General features: G+C 37.0%; 1 protein-coding gene across 2 annotated transcripts in view; it reads right to left on the bottom strand.

Moving 5' to 3' along the window:
* Positions 1-23665, bottom strand: part of LOC134670197 (kazrin) — a 144175-nt gene extending 120510 nt beyond the window's left edge. For both annotated transcript variants that reach the window (XM_063527902.1, XM_063527901.1), the window contains exon 1: positions 23465-23665. The gene's annotated coding sequence lies outside the window, so the exon portion shown is untranslated. The remainder of the gene's footprint in view (positions 1-23464) is intronic.
* Between the last annotated feature and the right edge of the window lie 675 nt (positions 23666-24340).

The following is a 24340-nucleotide window of genomic DNA, read 5'->3' as shown; positions in this document are numbered from 1 at the left end:
GTCGGCGACATACTTTGACGTCAGGTGGCGTCTGCCGCGGTTGACGTGGGTCGTGCCCGCGGGCACTTTGACTCGGAAACGTTGCCCATGTAGGCATTCAATATCTAAATTATTTAGATAGTCGGCCTTTACTTGGACTTTGTTATTGTTAAGGAAAGTAGGAAGTGGAATCATCATCATCATCTTCCTGGCGTTATCCCGGCATTTTGCAACGGCTCATGGGAACTAATTCCGAGAGTTGGATTAGGCACTAGTTTTGACGAAAGCAACTGCCGTCTAACCTTCCAACCCAGAGGGTAAACTAGGCTTTTTTAGGGTTCCGTACCCAAAGGGTAAAACGGGACCCTATTACTAAGACTTCGCTGTCCGTCCGTCCGTCCGTCCGTCCGTCCGTCTGTCACCAGGCTGTATCTCACGAACCGTGATAGCTAGACAGTTGAAATTTTCACAGATGATGTATTTCTGTTGCCGCTATAACAACAAATACTAAAAACAGAATAAAATAAACATTTAAATGGGGCTCCCATACAACAAACGTGATTTTTCACCAAAGTTAAGCAACGTCGGGAGTGGTCAGTACTTGGATGGGTGACCGTTTTTTCTTTTGCTTTCTTTTTGTTTTTTTTTTTAACTAGCATTATAGAATAGAATAGAATAGAATAGAATGTTTTTATTCGTGACAAAACTTAATAGATAAAACAACGGTATGGAACCCTTCGTGCGCGAGTCCGACTCGCACTTGCCCGGTTTTTAACCGACTTCCAAATCTCAAAGAAGGAGGTTATCAATTCGGTTGTATGTTTTTTTTTTTTTTTTTTATGTTTGTTACTCCATATCTCCGTCATTACTACATCGATTTTGAAAATTCTTTTTTTGATTGAATGTATATGCATACAGATTGGTCCCGTTTTTGTCAAAACCCAGTTCTGATGATGGGATCCATGAGGAATTGAGAGAACTCCTCAAATCTTAAAGGCATACATATAGTGATTTTTGGGTTTTTATCAACAAATCAAGCATATACACCCAAAAAAGTGACATTTGATGAAGTGGAACTGCTGATGATGATCAGAACGGAACTCTTTAACGACGTATAGTTCACGGTTGGCGATTTGTCCTCTTCGTTATGTTTGTTAAGCAAGTTAAGTTTTTAAGCCACATTTTTGTCAAGCTCGAGTTCTGATGATGGGATCCATGAGGAATCAAGGGAACTCCTCAAATCTTAAAGGCATGCGTATAGAGATTTTTGTATTTACATCAGAAAATCAAGCATTTTCATTAAAAACTGTTGCATTTGATGAAGTGGAACTGCTGATGATGATCAGAACAGAACTCTTCAACGACGCATAGTTCACGGTTGGCGATTTGTCCTCGTCGTTATGTTTGTTAAGCAAGTTAAGTTTTTAAGCCACATTTTTGTCAAGCTCGAGTTCTGATGATGGGATCCATAAGGAATCGAGGGAACTCCTCAAATATTAAAGGCATACGTATAGATTTTTTTGTATTTTCATCATAAAATCAAGCATTTACATTAAAAACTGTCGCATTTGATGAAGTGGAACTGCTGATGATGACCAGAACAGAACTCTTCAATGACGCATGGTACACGTTTGGTGATTACGAATTTCGATTTTGACTTGGACTGGGACCCGGACTCGGACTCATACCCGGATCCGGTTCGGACCCGGATCCGGTTCGGACCCGGACTCGGATCCGGATTCGGACCCGGACTCGGTACCGGACTCGGACCCGGACTCGGATCCGGACTCGGACCCGGTCTCGGACCCGGACTCGGACCCGGACTCGGACCCGGACCTTGACCGAGAAAACCACTATGATACCTTAACTAAATAAACAACTATGATTACCTATCATAAAATTAATGTAGGTATAAAGTACGATGATGCCAATCTTACTAGGGGTCCCGCTTAAACCCCCGTACACCGCACGGCATGCGCCATTAAGTGGGTTATGTTAGGTTTGAACTGCGATCCTCACAGAACCGAACAAGGATTAGGTTAGGTTAGAACTGCGAGCCTTACAGAAACGAAATGCTACTTGAAAAGTGGGTTTGATTAGGTTCGAACTGCGATCCGCACAGAACCGAACTGCTATCTGAGGAGTGGGTTAGGTTAGGCTAGAACTACAACCCTCATGGCTCTTCTTCACGATGGGCCAACGCCGGCCACTCCAAGGGACGCATTTATGCCTTAGAGGGAGCAAGTGATATTGCTATCTCATTCTACCGCATGGCTGCGTCCCTTGGAGTGGCCGGCGTTGGCCCATCCTGTAGAGGAGCCATTATACAGAAGCGAAATGCTAGTAGAAAAGTGGGTGGTTTTACCTCCTTTTCTACATAGTGTACCATCTACAATAATCTTTCATCGGCCCCATGGAAGTCGGTTTTTTTTTTCTTAAAAATTATTTATTAGTCCGGTTTCCTCACGATGTTTCCACGATGATTTGTTGTGTGTGTGTAAAATTAGGAACTGGAAAAAACTTTCATAAAACGGCATTGAAATAAAATAGTGGTACTTACTTATCTGTACTTTTTGTCAGGTTTTAAAACACTTATTTATGATGTAAGAATAACCTTCTTATTCAGTATTCACACCCCTTGCAGTTTCTGTTTTCGTCCGAACTGATGTAATAGCCAAACCTGTAAGGCTAAAGTAATTTGGTTTAGAAATATTTTTTACATTCCTAAACCTGAATGATTATGTAACTTAATTCCAGGGCAGAGGAAACGCGTCTAGACGTACAGGAAATCGGTTCTCGCGGCCAAAGTATTGACGCCGACGCCGCGCCGATGGGATTTACACACCTAGTGCGCACTCCATTTTTACACTTTTCAAATTGCACACTGGCAAGGAGATATTAAACTTCCGGACCCCGGACAGGATGATGAGAAACGTAATCACGTGGCTGTCTGTTACTTAAAACTATCCGCGAACAAATATCTTTTTCCCATTATTCATACAATTTAAAAAACATTTGAACGTAAAATTCCCAGCTATAAAATGCTTCACAGCTAATAACGGCTCGGCCACGACAGTACGCGACTGGCGACGGCGGCAGCGACAACCATAGGTGGGAACGAAAGGTCCGATCGCTGCCAAAGTTTGGAACGAAAGGATAACCATAGGTTTATCGCTGCCGCCGTCGCAAGTCGCGCAATGTCGTGGCTCGTGGCCAAGCCGTAAAGCGCTGAAGGAAAATAGGTACATATTGTACCTAAATATGTACCTAATAAAACATAATTTATGATGAATATAAAGATGACAACCTGGGTAGGATCTTTTATTTATAGTTACTTTTATTTAAAGTTTTATAATAGTTTGGTTTGGATGATTTAAATAGTTTACTTCTTCTTTCGTGTCAAGGTTACCTTAAACTTAGTTTACTGTAGATTTATTTAATTTTTACTGTATATTGTTATATTATGTTTTTCCTAAAAAATACTGTTTTCATTAAAAAAAGTATGGACTTGTAATATAAGTACTATTCTATTCTATTTTATATATGTACAACCGATAGGTATTCCTCATTCCTTTTCGTTTTGGGTCTGATCCATCCGGTTGTCACTTAGCCGATAGAATATGTGAAAGTCACGTATGTTATTGTCAAAGATGACTTGTTATTTTCAATAACTCGGCGCCTATTGGTTCGGGTGTCGCGTTTACATTAAATTACATAAGGCTAATAGATTCAAGGAAATTGTTGTTAAGTGTACCACTTTGTTACTTATAATATTTATAATATGGCACAATTTCAACTTAGCATTTTACTAAACTGTACGAGTATAATAAATTACGGTTTAGACCGTAAAATTATTCAATGTTAGTATGTCTCACAATAGTTTAAATTCGATTAAACTGTATTTATCCATTTGAATTAACTTCGTTTGAAGCTTCACTGCATTTTACATACCTAATGAAGAACATGACAAGTCTGCTTCGGCATAAAATATGTAATAAGTCTTAGATGATGTTATGCCTTAGGGAAATTACCGTTTTAGGGCATTCCACGAGAAAGCTGCTTACGAAATACCTTTCATCGAATACTTCATAAAACGCTGAGAAACGATTAAGATCTGGTAATATTTAATGACTTGGCTATAACAAATTGTTAGTATATTTTCGAGATTTACCCACGCATTTGATTTAAGTAGTTTCCACACAAGGCACAAGCAATTCCTAAGCGACATTCTCGTGGAATGCCCCTATTACGTATTAGTATAGTTTTAATCATTTGTTTTAGTTTCAAATTTTGTCTACTTACATATAAAAGGGAACATTTTGACTCATCTATATTGATTAATTGATATAATTAATAATTCTATGCAAAAAAACCTGTTAGAATGTAATATAAATTAGCTTCTGTAATAATATAAAACTCGAGTAGTTACGTGCTTTTCAAACGCGGTCTCGTATTCCCGTTGCGTCCAAAAGTTTCATCCCATTTAAGTACCCGGTGACTGCCAGGTCTACCCTTGTCATCATCACAACTAACTTTCACTGTAACACCGCGGAAAGTTGCCATACCGACATTGCCAACTTAGCCAATCCAATTTATTTAGTTTTATAGGTGCGTAGTTAACATGTGGTCAACATAATGTTTGTAGTTAGACTAATTGATGTGTTAATAGCACAAAGTTACTTGGCTATGTTAGTTGAATGACTTTTGAAGTGAAACTTCACTTTCGTACACGTGTAAAGGATAAGTCACGCTAGACCGGGCCGAGGCGTTGTCATTTTCTATGACGGCTGATCGGTGACCACGTGGTACTTTCCATAGAAAAAGAAGCGCCAGAAGCTCCGGCCCCGCCCCGGCCCGGTCTAGCGTAAGTCATCCTTAACCTTTCAAATAGAGACGATACCTTCACCAAACAATATTTTTTTTTATTATAATCTGTTTAGTGAAATGTGTCCAATGGGTTTTTTTAATAGAAACTTGAGATTTAGGTAGATATTTTAGTGGAACGACAAAGTTGACTCGATTTATAAAAAATAACGCTAAATACTATGTCTTATTTGTTATGTATTGAGGTTATAAAAATGCAATTCTGGTTGGACACGCAATTACTACTGATTAAAAAAGTCGATTTATAGGACAAGCACTGCGCTGATATCTTTATTAGGTGCCGTAATAATTTACGATATAGCTTCGCTCGCCGAGCCTCATCGCTAGAAGCTTTAATAGAGAATGGCTGCATGCTCGATTTGCCGCAATATTATAGGAAATAAAATCAGCTCGCCCACACCGGGCACAATAGCCTCGGCTGAAATAATCTCGAAGGATCATATTAGAGAGGAATAATGAAACTCTTACGTAGAACGCTATAAAATGTTATTAAAAGGAATTGTGGAAGATTTAGCTAGCACTTACTGCATCAAATGGAAACGGAAGAATTATCCAGGAACGGGAATAGAGATACGTTTCCTATTGTGCTTTGAAAAAATATTAATGTAAACTTGTAAAGTAATATTAATTCTTTGAATGTGGACTGTTCTAAATATAAGCTTTTCAAATTGCATCTTATTGAAATGTTTAATTAATTCAAATATAGACCTCTACCTTTGTTCTTGTATTCATTCATTTTATTTTAAAGGGTCTTTATAAAATCCAATTTAATGTAAGCGTTCGATTCATAACTATTAATTACAATGTTTTTAATAAGTAATACCTAGTAATTATATGTTGATGAGAAATGGAATGTTACCTTAGGGTATCATTCCATTACAATAAGGGTAACATTCCATTTCCGATCGCAGCTGCACTACTAGTACGAACGCGTCGGTGTTATTGTCAACTTCCATAGTAAAATGAATGGTAGTGCTGCTGTCGTTGGAAATGGACTGTCACCTTAAAGGTGACGTTCGAATGGCAACTGCAGCTGCATTACTGTAGCGACATGCAGGCACAGTTGCCATCCGAACAATTGCCTTAACGGCGGATATGTTTTGTCTTTTTCCTAGCATGAACTACTTATGTTAATATTATGATAAATAACACCTATAAATGTATTAGTTACAAGAGTGAATAAGCTTATTCAATACAGCTGTATTGAATGCTACAGCGTACACAATATTGGTTTGAGTGGGTTGTTTGTTTCGTTCAATGGAACCTGCATGGCTAACTTCACGATGATTGTTTCTCACGACACACTGTTCTGTAGTTTATGCAATAATACACTTTTGTACGGTTTTCAACTTACACAACTGCAACTAGGCAACTGTTGAGGACAATAGAGAATAGGAGAGGGAAAATGATTGGTCATCTTCTACGACATGACGCTTTTATAAATAACATAATAGAAGGAAAGATTGCAGGCAAGAGAGGAAGGGGAAGGCCGAGGATAAGCTACATAACACAAATAAAATAAAAGGTAGTTGTAATGTCGTATAAGGAAATCAAGGAGGCGGCCCTGGATAGAGTCAAATGGAGAGAGCTACACTGACAAGAGTCTAACTCTTAAATTTACAACGACGACGTACCTACGGTTTTCATCGAGCTTCGCCGGTTCAGATGTATCTTATTAGTATTAGTGTACCATTATATATGTACTTAAATGGGAGCATATGTTTAATTGCAATACGACACTGAGCTGAAATTGCATTGGTCTAGGACTGCAGGCGGCCAGCAGTAATCGTTTCTTAAAATTATTTTTTTATTTTTCCTGCCATGTCGTCTTAGAAATTCTTGCTTAGGAACAAAGTCCAACATTTCCCTTCCCTGTCGCACTCAATATTAGGAAATCATGCTTGGGCAACTCAAAAGTAGTTTACTTTTACTTTTAGATGAGTTCAAATTAATGCGTAATTAAATTTTTAATTTTTAATATGGTTTAATGCTATTAAAGTCGGTTTGTATAACACCTTTACCAAAATAACACCTTTTAATAAAGTAAAATTCGACCTCATAGCAACTACCGGTTAATAAAAGTTGATTAACCCATAAACAATAATTTAAACCACAAAACACATGTCTCTAGCCGTGTGTCCCGGCGTCAGGGGCGCATTAGGCCGCGGAACAGGGGTGCGTATCGATTGGCGCCCCGCCGGCCCGGCACTACATAATATTGCTCTCAACACCCAAACTCACCCTTTGTGTTGTTGCAACTTTCGCGGAATTGTTTCGGAAACACTACGTTTGAACTCCTTGAGTTTTTTGATGGAATTGAAATTGAATAGCCTGGGGATGAAAAGTAAACGATAGCTGATCGTTAAACTGATGTTTTGGACTTTCAACGTTTTAGCGTTTTATTAATTACTCAATACAAGACACAAAAGTATGGAAATTACAGAAATTGATGATGATGTAACAACTGTACCTAACTAAATAACTTGAGGATGACATGTATTACAAAAGAAAAGTGTTTAAATCAAAGTCAATGTTTCTCACTTTAACAAATCCATAGGTAGGGTACCCTGCAACTAGGGTTGCCATATGGAAGTATTAAATGTCCTGATAAAAATCCGGACATTTCTTGTAACAGAGATTTGGCTGCTCTCTGCGGTGTACTGTATCGTGGATCTACCTTTCCCTTTCCCTCCGCCCAACCCCGTAACCCCCTCCACGCGAGCGCACGACCCGCGCCCGCGCCGCATCGCATTCGTTACGCAGTATACAGGGTGTTTGGTACATCGTTTGCCAAATTAAAATGGCATATAGGTTGAGTCATTTGCTATCTTCTCATTTCATTATTTTATAAGATCATTCCTAAAAATCCGGACACTTGCCAAGTCCGGCCGCAATCCGGACAAAGGGTCAAAAATCCTGACATGTCCGGACAAATCCGGAAGTATGGCAACCCTACCTGCAACGCATTCGCCATAATACCTATCTTTGTAAATGCATTAAATATATATATGGCAAGAATATTATCGTCATATTATCTCACCATCAATAAATAAACTTTTTTGTCCTAAAACGTCCCTTTAGCATTATGATATCACCTGTGTCACACGAAATGGCCGTTAATCAAAACGCCCGACGCAGTCTTCGTCAGATTTGCGCACCTTTTTACTGCCATTTTTTTTAATAAAATTATTACCATAATATTTATTATGTATTTATTTATATTATTTGTACTATATTGACATATGTAGTGTTTGTCTCTGTGACACCCCATAATACTTAACTATTTATAAAATGTTAACTTATACTATAAATAATGCGAAAATCTGTTTTTAATTATTATTTATATTATTTTGTCTGTGTGTCTGTTGAAGATTGTCGATCTTCTTTATTTACTGGACTGTGGTACAAAGAAACATTATTTCTAACGCTACGTCTTACGTAGGCGAACAACGCGCGAACGCGGCGCGGCGCGGCGCGACGAAAGCGGCCGCCGCCGCGCCGCGCCGCGCCGCGCCGCCTGACATTCGCGTGCAAATCGCGCCGCACCGCGTTCGCAACGAGATCGCTTACGTAGGACACTTCTATGGGCATCAAAGGATTGATTTCGCCGCGCCGCGCCGCGCCGCGTTCGCGCGTTGTTCGCCTACGTAAGACGTAGCGTTATAATCGGATTTATTGACGGGACAGCGACCGACCAATTTTACCGACAATCCAGTTCCTAGTTAATAACAAATCAATATGTACTTATTAATACCTGTATATAAGTAATATTATTTATTATCTGGCAGGAATATAATTATCTCAGAATCAATGAAAAAGCTTTTTAGTCATAAAATGTTCATTAGCATATGATATCACCTGTGCCATGGGCCGTGGCCATTAATCAATGGCCGACAGGGACCCGGCCCGATTTGCGGACCATCCGCCCTGCTCTAATGACTCAATGTTACACTGGCTTTGCCATAATTTTTTACACCCAAAAAACGACAAACAGTACAAGTGTCAATATTTGTTTTTATTTGTCTATGGAGACATGGGTATGTTAAATAAGTACCTATATTGGATTTTATGATTCATAAAAAATCCATTTATTCTAAAGCAACACTACAACTACTCTCATATTCGATAAGTTTTTATTTTCTAGATCACCGTTAATTCTTTATTCATATATATGGTACAAAAACAAGTCAAAAAACAAGTTCGATAAGTTATTTCTACTCTCTTCTGTTATTTTATCAGACAATGTGACTTTATATATAATATATAGAGTCATATATTAAGTAATACGGATACTTACACAAACAATTAGAAATTGCACATGGGTGGTCTATATGAAATAAAGCCATCAAGAAGGGGGAAAGGTCAATAAACTAAATGTAACATAATCAAAAATAATATTGGAAAAGAATCGAATACTAAAGGCCGCCATACACGGACTGCTTTGAGCAGTCAGTGCCAACGGCTTCAAGCGGTCGCCGTTGGGTGATCTGCAGTTTCAATACAAAATCGTCATTCACAATACACGAATCTGTCAAGCAGTTGCAACTGCTTCGGGCGGTTGGCTGCGCGGTGAAATTTCATCATGCGGTCAAGCAAAGGCAGTCCTTTTATGTTGTTCACTGGGTTATTGCTCGAGCAGTCCGTGTATGGCGGCTCTAAGTGGCTCCCTATCCTGTGGCGTGATTGTTGGTAATTCCATAATGTTTATGCGTTGAACGACACATTTGTGTTTTGAAAAAGATATAAAACAACCATGAAACAAGACGAAATTAACTTGGAATGAGGAGCTTAGTTTCGTAAACAATAAGGCTTCGCCCGCCTAAGAAATGTGACACGACTGTTTAACCTAAATTGCTGTGTAACATTTCACGTAAATATTGCCACAGAATACCTACTACACTAATTAGGTGTATAATATTTTTAATTTTTGATTGTTACGGATAATCTTGTACCTACACAACAATATTATTTAATACTGTAAGTTATTCTATGTCAAAATCATTCTGATGAGCTTAACTTCTCAAAATATTTAGTAGTCACCTTAGTATCCATGGAGCTTTAATTAAATGTATTATTTACGTGTACCTAGCTTCAAAGGAAACATAAAACGTCTTTAAGGTAATAACAGTAAATCATCTTTCAATTTTCTCCCCCATTTATTACAGCAACAATCCGGCGAGGATTGAATAGGTGCAGAATTCCCTTTGTTATCCAAAATTGCCTAATTAACCGTCCGGGTTCGCATACCTGTCCAATAAAAATACTGTAATTAAATAAAATCGTGACCTCCTTGTAATAAGGTAGGTATTTGACAAATCCGCCAAAGCATACCGTTTAATTATGAACGCCAATTAACTGTAATATTCGAGCGTCATTCTAAATTGTCTCTAATCGCCTCTGCGATGAAATTGGTAATATTACTTCGGTACTTTCTCCATTATCATAACAGACTAAGTCATTTGTAAAGGGTGCAGAACGATCGTTGAGCTTCGCATTGCACTAATTACGTCGCTCTTTTTAGCTGGAATTACAAAAATCCCTCTCGGGAACGCTAATAAAATATTTGTTCATATTCCTGGAAAGAAAAGTAGCTGCTCAAACTGAAAATAAATAACCAACTTTAAAAACTTTTAGTTCCGTGTTCAGGATTCATTTATCACTCATGCATCATGCATAGAAAAATACTCTTAAAATTTGAATTAAAAATCGTCGTAGAAAACTCAAGTAACATGGCGTCCCGTCTGAGAGCGAAAAAGTTTGCTTTTTGCTTTAAAAACAGAGCCGAAGGCAGCAGAATGTATTATGGGACCTTTCCGCGTCGATAAGTAAATGTTGCCCTCGTCCGTACGAGTTAGGAACCCTTGCAAAGTGCACAGTGTATTTTTCCACGGCGCTTGAACAAATTCTGAATGGATTATCTCTTCCCCTGAAAACTGATTTAGCTACTGGGCGATTAAAATTTAAATGTTTTATGAGATATCCGGCGGTCAATTACGTCAGATATGAATTACTGTAATGTTTTAGGATGGTGATTTCATTTTACTCCTCATATACATAGTTATGTAAATACTTCTACGCCGATCCATGCCGGCAGAATATGCTGACCTAACACCTTTTACTAACCAACATTGTATGTACCCTATTCTTGGAAATAAAGTATTGAATTGAATTTAATTGAATTGAAAGATTTGGATTGTTTATAGAGAAATTAGATATTTACCTATGAATATGAACTTTCGAAGGTACCTAGTATAAAATAAAATTACTTTGGAGTCAAATTGTCAAAATAAAATATTTTTGTGACCCAAAAGAAATCCTACATCTGTAACAATAACCATACCCTTGTTTGAACATTATCCTAAAGGGTTGATGGCTGAAATAAAGCCGCGAGGGTAACCGCTAATATATTTTCGGAAATGAGAATAGTAGTGCCGTTTCTAAGTGTCACTTCTAACCTTTCCTCCATCTGTCGGGCCTCCCCGGGGGTGGCCGGAAATATCGATTGTAGCGCCTACCTGTTGTGCGGCGGACGGGAGTGCAGCCCGGCTATACCGAATAACGCGAAATGGGAATAAATGAGTAAATAAATAAATGTTTAAAATTGAAGTGCGTTGAGATTTTTTTTTTAAATACTGATTTGTTTGTATTTTAAAGAATCGAAATGTATTTATTAAAACAGATATTAAATAATACATAAATCTAGCCCTAAATTAGGCTGAGGCATTGTTCCCACGTTCCCCCTCTGCACAGCGAGGCTAAGTTGAGAATTGTGTCTGGGTACAAGTAGTTTTCAGTATGATATAAATGTAATGAATAATACAGTTTCAGTAACGAGAAAAATACTACCTACCGTTATAATTATTCATAAAACAACGCCACTACCCTCACTTACAACCCCTCTGGTGTTGGGAGTCCATGGGCGGAGGTAATCGCTTACCATCAGGTGATCCGTCTGCTTGTTTATCTGCTATATCATAAACAAATGCTTTTAAGTTATATGTTATTTTAAATGGTTACATCAATAGTTATTTTCTGACTGAAATGTGACTAAATATTAGTGGTGCTAATTGGGATCCTATATCTCATCTCATAATAATTGATTGTCATAAATGTAATGTTACGCATAAATCTCTTTTCGCATATTTTTTCTCCAGCTGAAACAGAAAGTATTTTCGAAAATATTTTGCATAGGTTGTGTAGAATAGGGTAGGTTAGGTTAGGTTTGTGTTATAATTTTTCAGAAATGTTAATATTTCCAGCACAATAACAATTATGCGAAATGAGTTTTATGCGTAACATTACATTAGGACAATCAATTATTGTGCGACCCAATATGGACCCGTGCTAATTACTATAAATGTTCCAAATTTTTGGTAATATCTAGGTACGTCAAACGGTCTCTGAGAAAAACGCATTTAACTAATTTGCAAGACCGTATCCCATAAATGTTACGTGAACAAAGTTTTGTACGGAACACTGAAAATTACGTCTACCACAGAATAAATAATAGTACTAAGTACAGAAGACTCACTCTCTAACAAAACGCGTCTGTTACGATCAGCACAGATATGGCCGTTGGCGACAGCGCCACGAGCGGCTTATGGCAAACCCCAAAATTGGGGCCGAACGGATGTACTTTTAGCTACCTGTAGCAAAGCGACGAAATCGCGGAGTGAGACACGCCTGCCTCTACTATGTAGGAAAAATACTTACCTTTATAATATGTCATAATTAGCAAATGTATGTGACCAGCCGTAGGATTACTCGTCATTAATTAACAAATGCGGATACTAATGTAATACTGACTGCACTGATCAAACATTACATATATTAAAGTGTGCATGATTTCAAATACGGGTGAACCACAGGCTGTAGGCTACCGTTTAAATGTTAATTCATTAATTGCGACTCATAATGGAGTCAAAAATAAATAGATGGACAAATATATTGACTGGGTTTAATTATTGAATATATTTACAATCCACTTTTCACAGTAATTCAATTACTCTGTTAAAACATAATTGATGATGGCTTTTATTTGTTTTGGGTGAAGGCTAGTGAGTGACATGTATTATATTTGTACAGTCGCCATCAGATATCAGATATCGGAGCGTCCAAGGTGTTCACAATATCTGAACACGCACTCTAACGCCTTGGCAATAGAGCCGTGTTCAGATATTTGTGAGCGCCCTGACCGCTCCGATATATCTGATGGCGACTGTAATATAAGATAGAGTATAAAGTAGGAACAAGCCAAGGTTTTACGGTCAACTAGAGGTCCACTTCATGTTTTGTTTTTTCCGAAATATTTGTTAGTCATGTAACATTCTGAGCAATTATTGTTGACCGATTTCTTTGTGAAATGTGAGAAGAATCGGTTCGTTAATATTAGATTATGAAGAGGAGAAGCAGGATCTCGACGAAAGGCCTATTCCATAATAATGCAAGCTAATAGCTACTACGAGTATTAATGATTTTGCATACAAAATAGGTATTATTTGCATATTCGATTTTAGAAAAGAATAGGCCCCAATATTATTTATATTTTTCACCTCAGCAGCTCGAACAAGAGTACTTTGCTTCTTAAAAACAGTGAGCAAAATGCGATTTTGCTCACTGAGTCATTTTGTCTCACTCAGTGAGCAAAATCGCATTTTGCTCACTGAGTGAGACCAAATGAGTGAGCAAAATCGCATTGTGCTCACCGAGTGAGACAAAATGTCATTCATGTGACCTTTATAGTCAAATATCATTTCAACATGCGGGGTCTAATACAAGTTCGATATACTTGGGTTCTATTATCTCTGTCCCTCTAGGTATGTTCTCACTGCTTAGGGTGAAAAATTTTGTGTACTACACGAGATCAATAGTAGATTGTTAACCAAGGGTTGAAAGGCACCCATTTCTGTCGAGGTAGTTTGGCGCTCGAACGCAGTGAGAGCGCCAATAGTCCGAGACAGAAATAGTGCCTTTCACCCGAGTTAAACACTCTACTTTTCATATCGAATGCGAGGAAACCAAACAAGACAAGGCATTTTCGCAAAATCAGTAATGGAAGTACCTAATAGATCTACGGCCATGATTTATTTTCCTTAGGACTTACTTGCAATCGGAGACTTTACATGTGTGAAGATTAATAATCCCTAGCGAAAATAATTTAGATTGCAATATTTAAGAAAACACACATTTTTTAACAAACTGCAGTAATTTTAAAATGATTTGTTCATTATAGTATGAAAATCAGCGGGATTGCCTCTTACTTTTTAATTTTATACTTTTTCGTTCTAAAAGCCGCAACAGACTACCGGACCACACCGCGACCTTGGTGCGCCGCACCACGTAATAACATAATAAAAGTATTTTAAATATTAAATAACAATTTATTTAATAATATAAGTAATTTTTATCTTGTATTTTATTTTATTTTCATGAATATAGTGCTAAATAACTTTAAAATCAATTTAATATCGTACAAACGTTTAAATGTGGCTGTATAAGATTCTGCCTTTGCTCATTTACGCAAGTGTAAGGTTTAAAAAAATATTTTTGGTATATTCCTTTTGGTTCCCGCCTTATGAAATCGAGTAAATAGAATTCAACGAAAGAAATCAAGAATAATTTGTTTTTAACAATTCACATCATTTTTTTATATAAAAAGGATCAACGTGGGATTAGTAAAATTAAACAATTACCAATTGTTCCAGGCGAGGAAATAAAGACACTACTTATTTTCCATTTTGTTTCCACCCAGTAGTTCGTGGGACGGGGACGCAGAGGAGTACACCACTTTTCTGCACTAGAGCATAAACGTATCACTTTCTGCGCACCTTTTAGAACAACAACGACCCACTTTCAGAGCATGAGATATGAAAAGTTATTTACATCTCGTGCGCTTTTGAATCCCTTACTACGCTCAAGATTCTAAATTAGATTCACTCGCTACGCTCGTGAATCTATTATAGAATCTTTCGCTTGCACGGGACTCAAAATAAGCACTCGAAGAAATATCAAACTTTGATCTCTTGTTGTACAAATAACTATTGAAAGATTGCTGGTGTGTCGCGGGTTGTATAGTAAATTAATATCAGGTCGGCTGTCTGAACTTCTTCGCTGTTATTATACGGCTATTATAATTTTATTGTTAGCTTCATTTGAATTACGAAGTAAACTAAACCTCCTTTCTTTCTTAACCCCCCAGTGAACTTCAATGATTGCTTCTGCCTCTTGTTCCAGTGTTGTACCAGTTATTAATTCATAGAACTTGGTACAGTTGTTCGTACCTCCACCAAATCCGACTCCACCTGAGTTTCAAACGCATTAGCAGTCCCCTAGGTGCGACCACTGTATATCGAATAAATCTTAAATTTCTTTAAATCGCGTGTTTTATCCGACGAGGGATAAAACTTTTTCAATTTCCATTCAAATGCCAGCATGGCGGCACTTAGCGAGAAAGTATTGTCGAAAATTTATCCTCAAAATATTTTAAGTAACTTTGACGTCGAATTTCGAGCATAATCCGCGGAAATGTTTCATACAGACGGGTATTGAGCTGAGTTTGCACGATAGGACTTTTAAATCACGATCATAGCATTAAAATTTTCATTGTAGTAGATTTTAACAATTTACATTCTATGCTGTATTGTTGCTCCCGAGCCAGAGATATATATAAGTAACTCCGTATAAGATAAATAAAGTCTAAGAAAAAAACGTGCCTCGGAAATCAAGAAATAGCCATTCTCTATTAGATGGCGCACACACCTTTAGCCTATTCTCGGCTACATGGCGTTGATGACACCATTTGATATTTAACAATTTTAACACATATCAGTGAAAGAACATGGGTCAGTATGGAACAATAAAAATTAAAAATCATTTATCCGTAAACATATTTTGATTAATTTATACATTTTCAATTTTATTTTAAACTTTAATCGTGTGTCGATAGATGGCAGTAAATGTACCGTGACTACAAAATTTACTTTGGCAATAGCCCTCTATACTATCTATTCTCTTTGCCAGAGCCAACAATCAAAATGTGAGACATATGAAGATCGTCAACGTAATAATTTATCTGTAAAAGCGAATATTAATATTATTACAAATCTTTTATTATATTACCTTTAGTGGTACATATATTTTACAGGAAATTACAATAAAAACTAGAGAACATTGTTTTTAACCAATTTCTACATCTTTACACGTTTCAACTTAAATAAAAATTCAGTTACATTATTATAATTACAACATTGAACATAAAAAGGTCACATTTAAAAGTCAAAAGAATAAAAAGTAGGATAATACATGCTAATGAACCCAGCACTTTTCTTTAATCTTGGACAAGGTTATGCGATCGTAACCTAAAACCTTTTTAGATATAATCTTACGGCTATAAAAAATGAGCTTTATTATGAGCACTTTTATACAAAAAACTTCATTATTAGAAAATTTTACGTAAAAATTTGTTTCAGAGAAACGTCAATCATAAATAAATACTATAGGATCATCATTCATCTTACACAATTCGTGGGTACCTACTAGATGACGATATGTACTTATAATATATCGATATATAATTAAATACATAGAAAAAATTCATAACTCAGAAAAAAAATCTGCGATAAACACACATAACAAATGCCCTTAACATGATTCGAACCCGGGACGTCCTGCTCGTAGGCAAGGTCACTACCGACTAGGTAACGAGGCCGTTAAATATATATAACTAACATGGTTCTTAACTCAGCAGAATGTCACAAAAACACGTATTCAATGCATCTTCAAACGCACTCAAGTGCACTCAACTAAGTGTCACTCGATTCAAGTTGTTCACCCTACCCTAAATCTTCTATCTTTTTCTAGTCTGCGAGGCGTAAAAGAGAAAAACCAAGTCACTTAAAGGCCGTTTCACACTGTCATATGCTATCGAGGTTGGCAGATATTGCTTTGAATCTATTTCAGCTCAATGGGAAAAGGATTTCTCGGAATGGATCGTGCCAGTCGACATGATAAAAAGTTACTACACTTTAACGTGCTTCGTCATCGTCGAGTGTAAGTTAGCGTGTGTACATATTTAGAAATAGGGGTAGATTGTAATCTTACGGTCACAATAGGGGACCGAACAATTATTTACTTATGTCGACATGGATGACAAAAGATAATCCCCATGTTGTCCTCTACATCTCTTGTGTGGCTGCTTATGAGGGCCCAATTCGGATTTTAAAATAGACAATCTATTACCTAGATATATTTTACACATCACCAAGATACGATAACGATATATTATGTTTAAGATCTAACCTGTCAAATTTGACATTTGCGCGATTCTGGATATACTCTTGAGCGATTTCCACAGGATATAACTTAGAGATCCAATTCACATCTAATAGATATCTTACTCTATCTAACGTAAAAGTGACATTGGTTGCCCGAATTGCGCTGCAAAAGAGAACTAGTTGATATCTAAACTATAACGTATCTAGAATGAATCTAGTACGTGTCGTCTCTTGTGAATATCTTGAAGTTCGAATACGGCAGTGAGTGTAATTATTTAAATTAACCAACTTCGTCTTCTAACAAAGTTGGAGAATCCGTTACATGAACATTAAGCGCCAACTAAGTTATAGGGTGTTTAATATTTAGGCCACATTAGCTAGGAGTCATGACCATCGAATCTCTGCCAAAGTTGTGCGAATCAATGGCAAGTGAAACACGGTTGAGAGGCATGACACGCTTAGACGCACCCGGGGTGGGGTGGCCCCTTTATTTGCCGTCCTCGGCGCACCCTCGAATGCAAGGGAAAGATAAATTCAAGTCATTGGATATGGTAATGCATTACTATCCCACACAACAGACTTTGTGTAAAGCTACAGCATGGGTGAAGTTTTTTTTGACTTCGTCGTGTTTAAAGATTGACGATTTATGGTACAAGTATAGGTAATATTAAGTAGAGAATGATGACATGGAACTATGGTATGGAACGACGGGAGACATAATAACACAACGAAGCCATGTTCCAACTTTTTATTATGACAATTCAAGTAGTAGTAAGAGTTTGACGTGGCCATAAATGGTATAATAGGTTACTGTTAATTATTTATTTTAGTTTACCTAAAAGGTTTAACGATGCGTCTAAAAAACTTTCCTACCTCGCGTAACTACCAGACGCAATCATACGAGTCCATATAGTAGTCTTAACAAGCTAGTTTTACGACCCACCTTCCTTTGAGTTATAGGGGTGCTAAACCCACCTAACTTCCACGAGGTATTCGGCTATGATTGCCAAATAGGGTTTGCAATCCGGATCCGAAATGTATGAAATTATCCGGATCTGGATCCGGATCCGCGGATCTTCCCATACATTTCGGATCCGTCGTGCAAACCCTATTGCCAAACAAATATGAGAATGAAACGTTTATTGTGTTCTTTTGCCCAGTTTTATCATGCCAGTGGCATGATAAGTTTCATTCCCACCCTTTCACTATGAGTGGCATCATGCCAAATCAAAAATTCAATCTCCTACCTAATATTTATTTGCACTTCGCGCTTCGGTGATGTTTGATGTTGGATTGCCGGTTCCATATATGGTAATATCTTTCCTCTTTTAATATACTTGGTTAGGAAAAAAATGTCGAATGGTACATTATGTATTAGAGTGTAGGTACCAACCTACTTAATTCACCTGTAAGTGTTAGTCCCAAGATTATTTCTATAAAATTGACAATTCAGGGCAGTGCACTGATTAGTGGCTTATAACTTGCGTAAATATTGTGTGCAAACAACCGACAATCCGTTTATACACCTCTATAAATAAAAAACTAATCTTAAATTGTATTTTATGCTAACAAAGTATTATTATGACAAATTATAAATACCAACAAACATTCATAAGGCTTGTTGAAGGACTCACAAATATATCGTCCATAAAGCATACTATTAAGTGGCCATTTCTCATCGCAACTAACCATCTTAGAGAAAACCGTTCCGAAAAAATTGTAATAGGAAGAAATGCTTACTTATGAAGGCGTCATTTTTTGTGAAAAACTTTGAAAAAAAAAAGTGATTGTAGTGATTGTCTAATCTAATTTGAGAGTGGGCTATTGAAGATTATTGCTAATTGCATCTATTAGCTTTAAATTACACAAATGATCTTTCAACATATCATATCATATCAAATTTAAGTGGATAATATCGTAGATGGTGGAATCGTAATACATAACTAAGTTTATAAAGCTGTTGGTGTTGAGCTGATTGTGTCATTTTATTACCATTGCTGCATTCTGTGAAAATGTTTAAAAAATGTATGCCACATGTATATAATATTTGTTCCAAAAATTGCATTTTAATAAAAAAAATATTCAGCCTTGTGGTTTTACATACCATTTTCACATAGGTACTTAAGGCTACAATACGCCCCACCGCTGCCAAACGAGTTATGCTAACAAATAGCCCGGGATCTGTAACTATAACACGAATAGGAACATTGTGCCGTTACGAGGGCAGTAGGCCGCCCTAGTGTGCACTCAGCCTAACGACGCATTCATTCGCAACCCGCAGGAGCCGCGTTTAATCACCTTTCTTACGTGTAGTTCACTCTAACTATACTAGGTTAGCGTCCAGTGAGTCAGCAAAAGAAAATCAGAAAGTAAAATACACGAAAATTATATATTATTGAAATCAAAGACAAAATGTTAAAATAATATTAGGCCACTATACAAAATCGTCATAGAAGTGAAATGTTCCGTCCGGCTACAGCTTAAGTCAGCCTTTTAGTAAAGACGGACATGATTTACGATCTAGCTAAACTAGCTATTCATAGTTAGATATTCATTTTCGGAATGAAATTACTTCCATGTTTTTACAGATTTTATCGAATTTATTCAAACTTTGGATGTAGATGTTTGCGTGAACAAATTACCTCACTTTTTTTTTCTGACCCATTTTAATTATTCCCCTGTATACCAATCCAGAAAATGCAACGTGGGAAGCCCCAGACTAGATGGACCGACGATCTGGTTAATGTCACGGGAAACCGTTGATTGAGGGGATCATTCACTGTGGAGATCCTTGGATCCACTGCTGGACAAAGGTCGTGGACGTCTTTCAGCTGAGATGATGATGATGATACCAATCCAGAAAATGCAACTAACGTGACTGAGAGCGTAACTAAGATATAGATGGTCAAGCAAATCTTGTCAGTAGAAAAATTTTCTATGAGACGATATCACATAATTATACAAGCTTTTATTTAGTTTCACCTGACCGTTTTCTATCTGTCTGTCTGTGTGTAATCAAATATTGCAAGTTATATTTGATCCAGTTCCCGGTTTCCGCTTGAGCTGAAATTTTGTATACATACGTAAGTCGGGTGACAATGCAATATTATGGTGTCATCGAGCTGATCTGATGATGGAGATCGGAGGTGGCCATTAGGAACTCTGTGATAAAACAACGAAACCTAATTGTCTTTGGGGTTTTTGAGTATTAGTTGCCTGTGGAAAGAAAAGTACAGTCGGCGATAAAAGCTTGTACCAAAAATGAAATTTTAGCCAAAAACTTGACCAAGTATACTTCCTTTCCTCTGGTAGGTAACAACGAGCACGGCTAGGAAGGGTTTTATTTTTCAGCATTCGCTACAGCAATTACATTTTGCAACCGCGGCCCATAGATCACCCTCACACATTTAATTGCTTCTTTTACTTTGCGCGGTTGTAAATTGGGGTTAAGGGAATTAAGCTACGATGTGACAGATTTATCTGGCGGTTTTAGAGCAGTATTGTTGGTTTAAGAGTTTTAATCTAATACACGTTGTTAACGCTTATTATCTGAGGTCGTAAGTTCGAATACCCAGTGAAAACTTACGGCGCGATTCGGGAAATTAATTAGAGGTTAACTAGATACGATATAGTAAAGATATGTGACGTCCTACGGGAAAAGGTACCGTATGGCGGTTGGCGCTTTCGCTTTATTAACGCCGCTCCAATATTATTGCGGCGCTATGCGACGTAAGCGCCAGCCGACTTTTTGCCATGGAACGTCACATATCCTTACTATTTCATATCTAGTGGATCTCTAATACATTTCCCGAATCGCGGTGCCAGCCGCCATAAGGTACCTTTTGCCGTGGAACGTCACATATCTTTACTATATCGTATCTAGTTAATTAATTCATTTCCCGAATCGAGCCGCTATGGACGAAATTTCTTTTTTATTTTGCAAAGTGAAAAAAGGGGATATTATAAGGGGTTTGAGTTTTTAGAATTCGTACAACTTATATTCCCTCTTATAAAGAAATGGTGAGCCAATGAAGTTTGCTAAGCAAACAAAGCCTGCTCGCTGGAGGTATATTATATCCCACCAAAACATTTCATACCGGGTGTGATCTGTCACACGAGCAAATAATTTAAACATCTATAGATTGTACTCCTCAAACGGTGACACATTTGTTCAACAACTTTTAAAAATTGTGATGACTTTCTATTTTTCATACAAAATAAATAATACCTTCAATGGACGCCATCGCCATACCATATCATTTCTGATTGACGTTGCTTGTCACGCCTTAAACATAACAAAATTTTCAATACATTGCCTCTTAGAATAAACTTTAAAGTGTATTAAAAATCAAACGACAAGTTATTTTTAAAAGTTGGTGAACAAATGTTGGTCAGTATGAGGAGTACAGTCTACAGTTACAATTTTTGCTCGTATTTCAGGCCACACCCGGTATAAGACAGCCAAGACGAAACCATAAGGCTCGCACTTTCAAAAGGTAAACGAGCGAGAGGCTCAGGTTATAAGAAAATGTAAGTTCTAATTAGCCTCTAGCTTCTTGTCTTTGGGTCAAACAGAAAACTGTGTTACGTCTTTCCTGCAGGCATACACAAGAGTTAAGGGATGTAAAGGTTAATTTTCTTATTTAACCCTTATCCACGTGAAAAGGTCCTCCTTTTATTTAGAGAACTATGATAAAATTATTACTTACATGACCACAAGCTGTTAACTATTGCCCACAGGAGAGAAAACTAGTGTGTTCGCGCGAACTGTACATTTAAAAAATTAACCTTTACAGCCCTTAACTCTTGTGTATGTCTACAGGAAAGACGTAACACAGTTTTCTGTTTGACCCCTTTATAACAAGAAATTTACTATGAATTTCGCCTTAATATGTTCATCAAAACCAAACAAATGTGTATTGTGTAATATGGCCTATAATACTGTAGGCAAAATCTTAATTATTATAAAGTAATTATATTGATACCAATGTGAATCAATTGGCAATTGTGGTAATGGTTATTGGGAAATCATTTAAGATTAATTCAGGCGTTTATCGGTTACCAGGAACCGCCCGCACATTAAAATAAAGAGAAATTTACCTGCACTAAATTATTAAATATCCGTTAAAATTATATTTTTTTACTTCAGGTAGGTATCTATTTGATCAATTATATTAATTATATTTCTTTATGTTTATGGAAAATGTGAAAAAAATACTGGAGGGTCACTACATGGAATATTTTTTCAAATAGGATTTAAAAAAAAGGAAATTGTTTTTTAAATGCTACATTTAAAAAGAGAACACGATTAGAAACTTACCAGAATACTTAAAAACATTATTAACAAACGAGTTGATAAAATACATGGCACGTTTTAAATATTTCAACATGTTTACATCTCACAGCAGTTTTATAGTTAAAACACTAACTAAACAAATATTACGAGTAATAGGCAGTCACGGTTTGAAACAAAGCAACACAAAGCCTACTTAGAATAATCGATAAATATCTTATAAAGTTTTAATCTAGTTACTAAATTTAATAACACAATTAAAGAGTAACTTATTTATAATTACGATATTACTAAAATTCTTGTAAGATTTATAACCGCGAAATTGGCTCTACCTATTGACTCTACCAAACTATTCCTTTGTTTAGTATCGAATGTTTTATATAGCAGTAGACATAGCGATGTAAATAAACACATTTTATTAAAATTAAATATATTTAAATGATTCTTAACTAAATAATAATTCAGAATCTGTACATTAGAATTTGCTTTTATTCAGTAGCGTTAAAGTTTCTATACAAACTTAGCTAAAATAATTGAATAGGCAACTCGAAGAACAAAAGAATTTTTTTTTTTTGAGACATAACTTCAACGTAATCACCCTTACACAGACCAATCAGTCGTTTTTGACATCATTTACATACAACTCTCATGAATTATTTATGGCCGATATAATAACAGTAATGGCATCGAACGTAACTATTTCGTAATAATTTATACAGTAATTTTTAAAAGCCATTTTAAATTCATCAAGTTCGTAACGCAAGACGGCACCAGTCCTTATAAATAATTCGCGACCCCATTTTGTACACCTATCCCTTTGTACCGCATTACTTTTAACGGTCTCAAGAAAATTTATAGCTCCGCAGGTTTCACGCGAAAATTATATTATTGTTACCATAAATCAAAACAAAAAACATATGTTAACAATATGACAAGAATGTACATCAGTTTGATCAATATTTGTGTCCTTGACATTAGGCACTCGCATCCGAGGTCTCAACAGCTATTCATATCTCGTTATTCAATATTCACCCACCTTGTATACGCTTGCTGCTATATCAATCACCAGGTCCACGTTTCTTCTATATTACACAAAAGTACACACACAAAATGTAATCCTATATGTACACAGTCACAATGAAGTTCATTGTAGTTTTGTAGGCTTCGTAGCGGCGTAGTCGGAAGTGGCTACGCGGCGTAGCGGTCGTAGGCGGTCGTAGCGGCGCGCGCGGACGACGAGACTGCCGGGTGTACTGACGACGCGGACGCGGATCGCGGGGCGCGGAGCATGCACGATATGCAGATGAAACACGATGTCATTGTGACAAATGCATGATGCCAATAAATCTACGTAAGTGAAAAGACACAAACGTGTTGCTAATGTTTAATGCACTGTAACTTTTATACTCATATGGTCGTAGTAAATAGGTCAACGTCAATTCTTAGGATTAGTTATCAAGCGGACCCCAGGGTCCCATGAGCTGTGGCAAAATGCCGGGATAACGCCAGGAAGAAGAAGGAGGAGTCGTAGTAAATAGTTAGGTATTTATAATAGATGACATCTAGTGACCTTCTGTTGTTTTCCCTTCATTCTTAGGGTGACGGATAAACAATATTATGGCGATCTTATCTTATCAGGCGGGTTATCTTGCTAGTTGCACTAAGTAAGGTAGAAGTACTGGTGCTCGACGCTGCACACTAGTACAATACTAATTCGAATCCTAATTCAAAGTAATATAGGTTAAATTTGAACGGCGAATATTTTTCTTTATTCAAATTTAATCCTTGTCACTTTGACATAAAGTGCCCATGTCGAATACTAGTGCAGCGTCGAGCACTAGTACTTCTACCTTACTTGCACTACGAGACAATCCACAAGTACCAGTGAGCCAACTCTATTAAGTTTTTGTCC

The sequence above is a fragment of the Cydia fagiglandana genome, chromosome 13 (genome assembly GCF_963556715.1).
Source record: "Cydia fagiglandana chromosome 13, ilCydFagi1.1, whole genome shotgun sequence".
Lineage (NCBI taxonomy): Eukaryota > Metazoa > Arthropoda > Insecta > Lepidoptera > Tortricidae > Cydia > Cydia fagiglandana.
This window is presented reverse-complemented; position numbering and strand designations above follow the sequence as displayed.